The sequence below is a fragment of the Carassius gibelio genome, chromosome A16 (assembly GCF_023724105.1).
Source record: "Carassius gibelio isolate Cgi1373 ecotype wild population from Czech Republic chromosome A16, carGib1.2-hapl.c, whole genome shotgun sequence".
In the NCBI taxonomy this organism is placed as follows: Eukaryota; Metazoa; Chordata; class Actinopteri; order Cypriniformes; family Cyprinidae; genus Carassius; species Carassius gibelio.
In genome coordinates, this window is record NC_068386.1 from 372154 (window position 1) to 378172 (window position 6019).

General features: G+C 35.6%; 1 long non-coding RNA gene across 1 annotated transcript; it reads left to right on the forward strand.

Annotated features, from left to right (window-relative positions):
- The first annotated feature begins 882 nt into the window (after positions 1 to 882).
- On the forward strand, positions 883 to 5233 carry LOC128031205 (uncharacterized). Its single transcript, XR_008188066.1, has 2 exons — positions 883 to 947; positions 2542 to 5233. It is a non-coding gene; the product is annotated as an uncharacterized LOC128031205 (long non-coding RNA).
- The last annotated feature ends 786 nt before the right edge of the window (positions 5234 to 6019 follow it).

The following is a 6019-nucleotide window of genomic DNA, read 5'->3' on the forward strand; positions in this document are numbered from 1 at the left end:
GAGCGCAACTCCATCAGTGACAGAATGGAGAAAAAACCTTGGGAGAAACCAGGCTCAGTTGGGGTCAGTTCTCCTCTGACCAGACGAAACCAGTAGTTCAATTCCAGGTGTTGTGGAGCAAGCAATGGTCTCCTCAAAGTCATAAAATAAAACTCAAAAAGGGAGTTCCAGATGTCACAATAAGACTTTATTGAACACAGCAATAAAGCGGCCGCCGCATCTGAATCTTCTGTCTGCCTGCACACTCATTTTATACCTTTAACTCTGTATAGTTCCAGTTTTTAATTGGCATTATCACTATATTTTTCTCAATGGTGGAATTAGGCCAAATCAACAATTAAAAAATCTCTCCCTATTGGTTGGCTATGGTCACGTGAGACATCCCCAAGTCTGTTTACTACTGATGTGCATTTCAGAGGTTAGTTTAGTTCACAGATACAATTTAGTGGAATATTACCAGCACATATCTTTTATGTGTCCAATACTGTTCAACACTACAGTACTGCCCTATGGGAGGGCCTTTATACATCTGACCCTCTTCATGACATCCAGTATTAGGGAATAACTGAGCATATTGATCAGTATATTGCTTTCTTTCATAGTTATGCATAATATTGTAAGTAAGATAATTATTGTATTGTATTGTATTGAGTAATACCAAATAATAACACAATTCCAGGCTGCAGCAAAGTCAGATTGTGCAGAAGAATCATCTGTTTCCTGTGGTCTTGTCCTGGTGCTCCTCTGAGACAAGGTCTTTACAGGGGATCTGTATCTGGGCTCTAGTTGTCCTGGTCTTCGTGTTGAGCATGAGCACGAGTAACAGCTGAAGGCGAACAGCAGGTGGCAGTAGTTGGCTTGTCAACCGCAATTAAATCGTACAAGAAGAAGAAGAAGAAGAAGAAGAAGTGAAGCGACGAGAAGAGCTGCTGCTGAAGCGTGGCGCGGTGGGTCTTGTTTTATTATTTTTTTGCGTCTTAATTTGTTTTGTAATGTGTTTGTGATCTAAACCAGGAGGCAGTTTCATAAAAGACGCTAAGAAAAGCGGGATTAAAGTCCAAAACCTTAAAATAACCAAACAAATTGGGACTAAAGCGGTTGAAACGACCATTTAAATCCACACAATTTTACTAATCTGACCCAGGTTCGGTAAAGCAGGATAATTTAAATACTTAATATATATCATGGATCAGCTGGATCCACCATCGCAAACAGCGAATATTTGTGATGTTTAATGCATTTGAGATGCTGTGTTTTCCTCTGTATATAACTGGCACGTCGTCACATGTAGATTTTTTTTATCTGTAAAAGTTAGAAAAACCCCTCGCTGTCGGCAGTCCCTTACGAAAATTAACTATGGTTTTACTACAAATAAAACCAAAAAACCATGGTTACTATAGTTAATCCATGGTAACCACAAATTAACCATGGTTTTGCTAAATTAACCATAGTATAAGCATGGTATTTGTAGTAAATCTGTGGTTATACAAATGGTAGTCAACACGCCAAAAAAACATGGGTTACTACGGTTTTACTATAATAAAACCATGGTTCTTTTTCGTAAGGGCATCAACAATAATTCTGAAGAAATATGCATTCTGCTAAAACATTTGTTGTTGGACATAAATGTGACCTGTTACTATGTTAATCCTAAATATAAGTGTATTTTTTATCATATCAGTAGCTTTAAATCAAATGTAAGCTGCTAATACAGCCCTACTACATGAAGAAAAGTATAATACACTTTACTATAGTATAGTTCAAAAGCACTATAGTATTTTGTTCATGTGGGAAATCAGTTAAGTGTGTGTTCCTCTTATCAGTTAAGTCTGTCGTATGATTTCTATGATTTATTTTTTCATTCTATGATTTATTTATTTATTCAGTGATTTTAATCTTTTGATTTAATATTTTAAATGCTTTAAAAGAGCAATTTTAGATGGTAATGTTTTAATGTTCTACTTATAATCATAAAAGGTAAATCTGTCCTAAACCCGAGAGAAAGGCTGCGTGGCTAGAAACTGTGTTAATGTTTTTATATATCTTAAATAAAAGAAGAAAAAGAAAGGTCATTACAATTTGGGCACAATACATTACATACAGTTGGTTGGTGCCTTTTTTTTTATTTATTTGTTTGTTTACATTGCATTTTCTGTATGCTTTTTAATACAATTTTTGGACTGATAATAGTCAACTGATTGTGATCTCAGTGTGTTCCTGGTCAGTGTTCGAGGACCATTACTCTGCTCCTGACCGTTAGACACACACTCACTGAGCTTCAGCTTTATGAAACCAAATCAAGTGAAAATAAGTCAGACGAACAGAAATAAGCCTGTGTTATTTGGTAAACCAGTTTTATGAAACAGCCCTAAGGTATATAGTCCTTCGATTGTATTTGTTCTGTTGCTTGAATATTAGCATGTATGTATTGTTTAATGGGCTCTTAGGTTAACATTCATGAGAACATTATTCTGTTAATGGGGTTTGTAGTTCATGCTAATATTCTTTCCTAAAACTATCTATTGTTCTTCTCCCTCACAGCGGCACGGAGGCTGATTCTGGTAAGATTGACTTCTGTCTCTGCTCACTCTGTGAAGAGCGGCGAAGTATTCTCGCCTGTCGGGTCTGTCAGTGGTCTGATCAGGGCTAGAGCTTCGCTAGATCAACACCAGCACGAGACTCAGATCGGCCTGCTGTGCTTCATCTGTTCTCCTCCTGCTCCGCTGGTCACACCTGACTCTCTGTAGGATCAGGACAGGAACTATAAAACATGCTTCTCCAGTCCCTCATGTTTCCCCTGGTCAATATAAATCCAGATCATTCATTAATCAAGTGCTTTAGATAACTAGATATATCACACGTCTGTAGGGAGACGCTGTTTAACAAAAAGCAATAGGTTTACTTGATTTACTGTGGTTAAAGCAGCAATAACATAATTTTCTTTCCCCAGGTTGATGATGCCATCAGAACATCCGAGCATCAAATAATTAATGTCCAGTCCTGAACACCCAAGCGAGGTCTTCATTACAAGTTCAGTACATTTTTTTTTTACATTTATTTTATTTAGTTCTTTATTTAACAGGGACAATGGAGAGTCAAAGACTGCCACAGAATCAGCCTCGGAGCTCTTTTCCTCTTCTGTCTCAGGGCAGTAGAGTACCAAACCACATTACAGAAACATCAATATAAGCATATACATTAAAATCAGCCCAGCCAAAATTTCGAAGATTAGAAATTTAATCTCGCACATCACCTACAATAAAATAAATCAGACCCCCAAACTTATGTAACCAGAATAAGAGCATTCAATGGTCACAAACCTGACTCATCCTTTAAAGCAGGACACGTCTTATATTAATTGGTAAATGACTCCATTAACAGCCTTACAGACAGAAAAATCTCTAAATACAATCACCTCTTGATGAAGCTTTCACTTCTATTGAAATTTGACTCTGTATAATTTTAAAATTTGAGGTTTTAACATGCTTTTCAAAATATATCTCAAGATATAAAAAAATCCGGCACAATTTGTAATTTTCTCACCATTGACATACATCCGGTTAGACCACTACCTTCTTTTTTGTTTTAAAGTTCATACAGGCACTTTTCCAAACATTTCATGTTAAAAAGCACTGTGGAAGGCAGTCTAAAACATTTCAACATTGCAATAGATAATTTTTGTGCCATCATCAGTGTCATCTGCATTTGAATATGTACCACAGGACAAACATCTGGAAAGTCTGCTAATACAAGCTAAAAAGTAGGGGCCCTAGGGTCGACCCCTGAGGCACCCAAGTGAAACAATCTCTTAAAGAGGATATGTGTGTTTTTGTGTTTCCTTGATGCAAGATTCAATCCATTTTATTGTTAATGAAAAGTTAAAATGTCTTGAGGTGTGGTAACTGTAGTATAAGCCGAATAATTGACTCCGGGCTGTTGAATTATTACCTCAGGTGTGCATCGTCAATTATTCCTTACTTAATGTGTCGTATGTCATTTGTAAATCAAAGAACACAGCACCCACAACCCTAGTCTGATTTACCTGCTCCATAAAATAAAGCATACAATAGGTTTGCCCAGTTACTATTTTTTTTCTACTATTTTAACTACTGACTAAATTCAAATCTGCCTATAATTAGCCACAATAGTCGGATCACCTGCCTTGAAAGCTAGAGGAATGTAGATTGTCTAAATGATAAATTCACAAAATAATTAATTGGTACAAAAAAAGTCACTATTGTTTTTAAAAAGTTCCATAAAGTTATCTAAACCATATATTTCTTAACCATTGGGACTTTTGAAATCTTTTCTAATGTGAATTGTATGCTCAGAAAATTGTTAAATGAAATGTAGATTTTACAGAATTAACTAAATTAAGTTCTTTATATCTTATTCCAGATTTATCTCTCAAACTCAACAAAGTAATCATTAAATAGATCTGCTATTTTGTCAGATGTATCAATTATTCTTTCTTTAAAACCTATTTCTAAAAATGTTTTTGTTTTTGTCAACTGATTATGGGTTTGCCATCAACTTTAGCCTCATTGAAAATATTAATAAAGTAATGTGCCATATCCTGTCATTTATCAGACCAAAGGGAGTAAAATCTATTTAAAAAAAAAACACACTCTTAAGTTTTTTAAAGTTATCAAAAAATTAAATATCAGATTAAGGGGGTTTATAAACTGCAACAATAGTGAAATATATTTGTGGAATAATTAAAACCTCAGTATAATAAAAATTTTATTATTTTAAAAGGTTCATCTGCAGGATCTGAGTGGTGATGCTATATGTGGGTTTTAAATACACTACTGAAACTTGTACAGTTGTCTTTTTTTTTTTTTTTTTTTTTACTTTAAACATGTAAAATCCTACAGAAAATGGTTATTATGCAGTACAATATTATGGGATAAATGTCATTAAGATGAGTTAGGAACTTATGTGTCAGTTGTGATGCATTCGCTCCAGAACTGATCTTAAATCAGTTAATGCTCAGTCCTCTTCATCACAGAGTTAAGAAATGCAATTTTTTTGTGTGCTGTTTGTGAGAAATGTAGAAACATTTAGGTGTTTTTATTTTATTAAATTAAAATAAACAAATTTCACACTGAAGCACTGTATTGCAGCTGGAGTCATTTTGGCCAAAATCATGTGATCTATTGTTTGTCTCAGTATTCAACCTATTACTGTAACTACTTGCCTGTGAAATAAAATAAAAGGAACAATATATTCATATGTGCAATTCAATATTTTTGTTTTCCTTCATCAATATATTACAAGGAGTCTCTAATGATGATGAACGTTTAGTAACATCAGCTTCGAGTTTGTTAGCCTATTTGTGCATGTTCTCTTGAGAGTGTCCATCTGTAAATACAATAGCGACTCTCTGAACTGTTCGGCTTCTGTTCCTGAAGCTGTTCTGAATCAGGTAGTGCTCAGATAGTGGACTGCGACGGCTCGCTGGTGCTGATGTACTGGTCCAAAGTGACCCTGCAGTGGACTTTAGTGAAGTATTGGAGCGTCCTGCTGGCAGACCGCTCTCCGTTCTGCTGACAAACTGCTCAACTAGGTCAAAATTGATAATGGCCAAATATTTGGAGCCTTTAATGAAAAACATGAGATCTGTTTACTGTCCAGACCTGCAACAACAATTGTTTTAAATTGATTAAAGTTTCAAAATCTTACAGAGAGAAAAGTAAAGCAAGTCAAAACAATGGGAGCCCTTTTTTAGCAATGTGCCCAAACTATATCAAATATTCACCAGAAAATGATTTTCACTGAAAGCTTAATGATTCAAATCATTTTATATTTTGTAACGAGAGGAATGAATTATGTTTGTATGATTCAGTTCAGTGAGCTGCTCAGACTGTGACTGTCTCAAACAGGGGTGTCGGACTGGGGGTGAAACCAGTACTGATTACCCGGGCCCCAAAGGAAGAGAGGGCCCTTGAAAAGTCTGGTATATATATTTTCAAGGGGAGGGGGTCCTGTTCCTGCAGAGTTTAGCTTCACTCCAGAT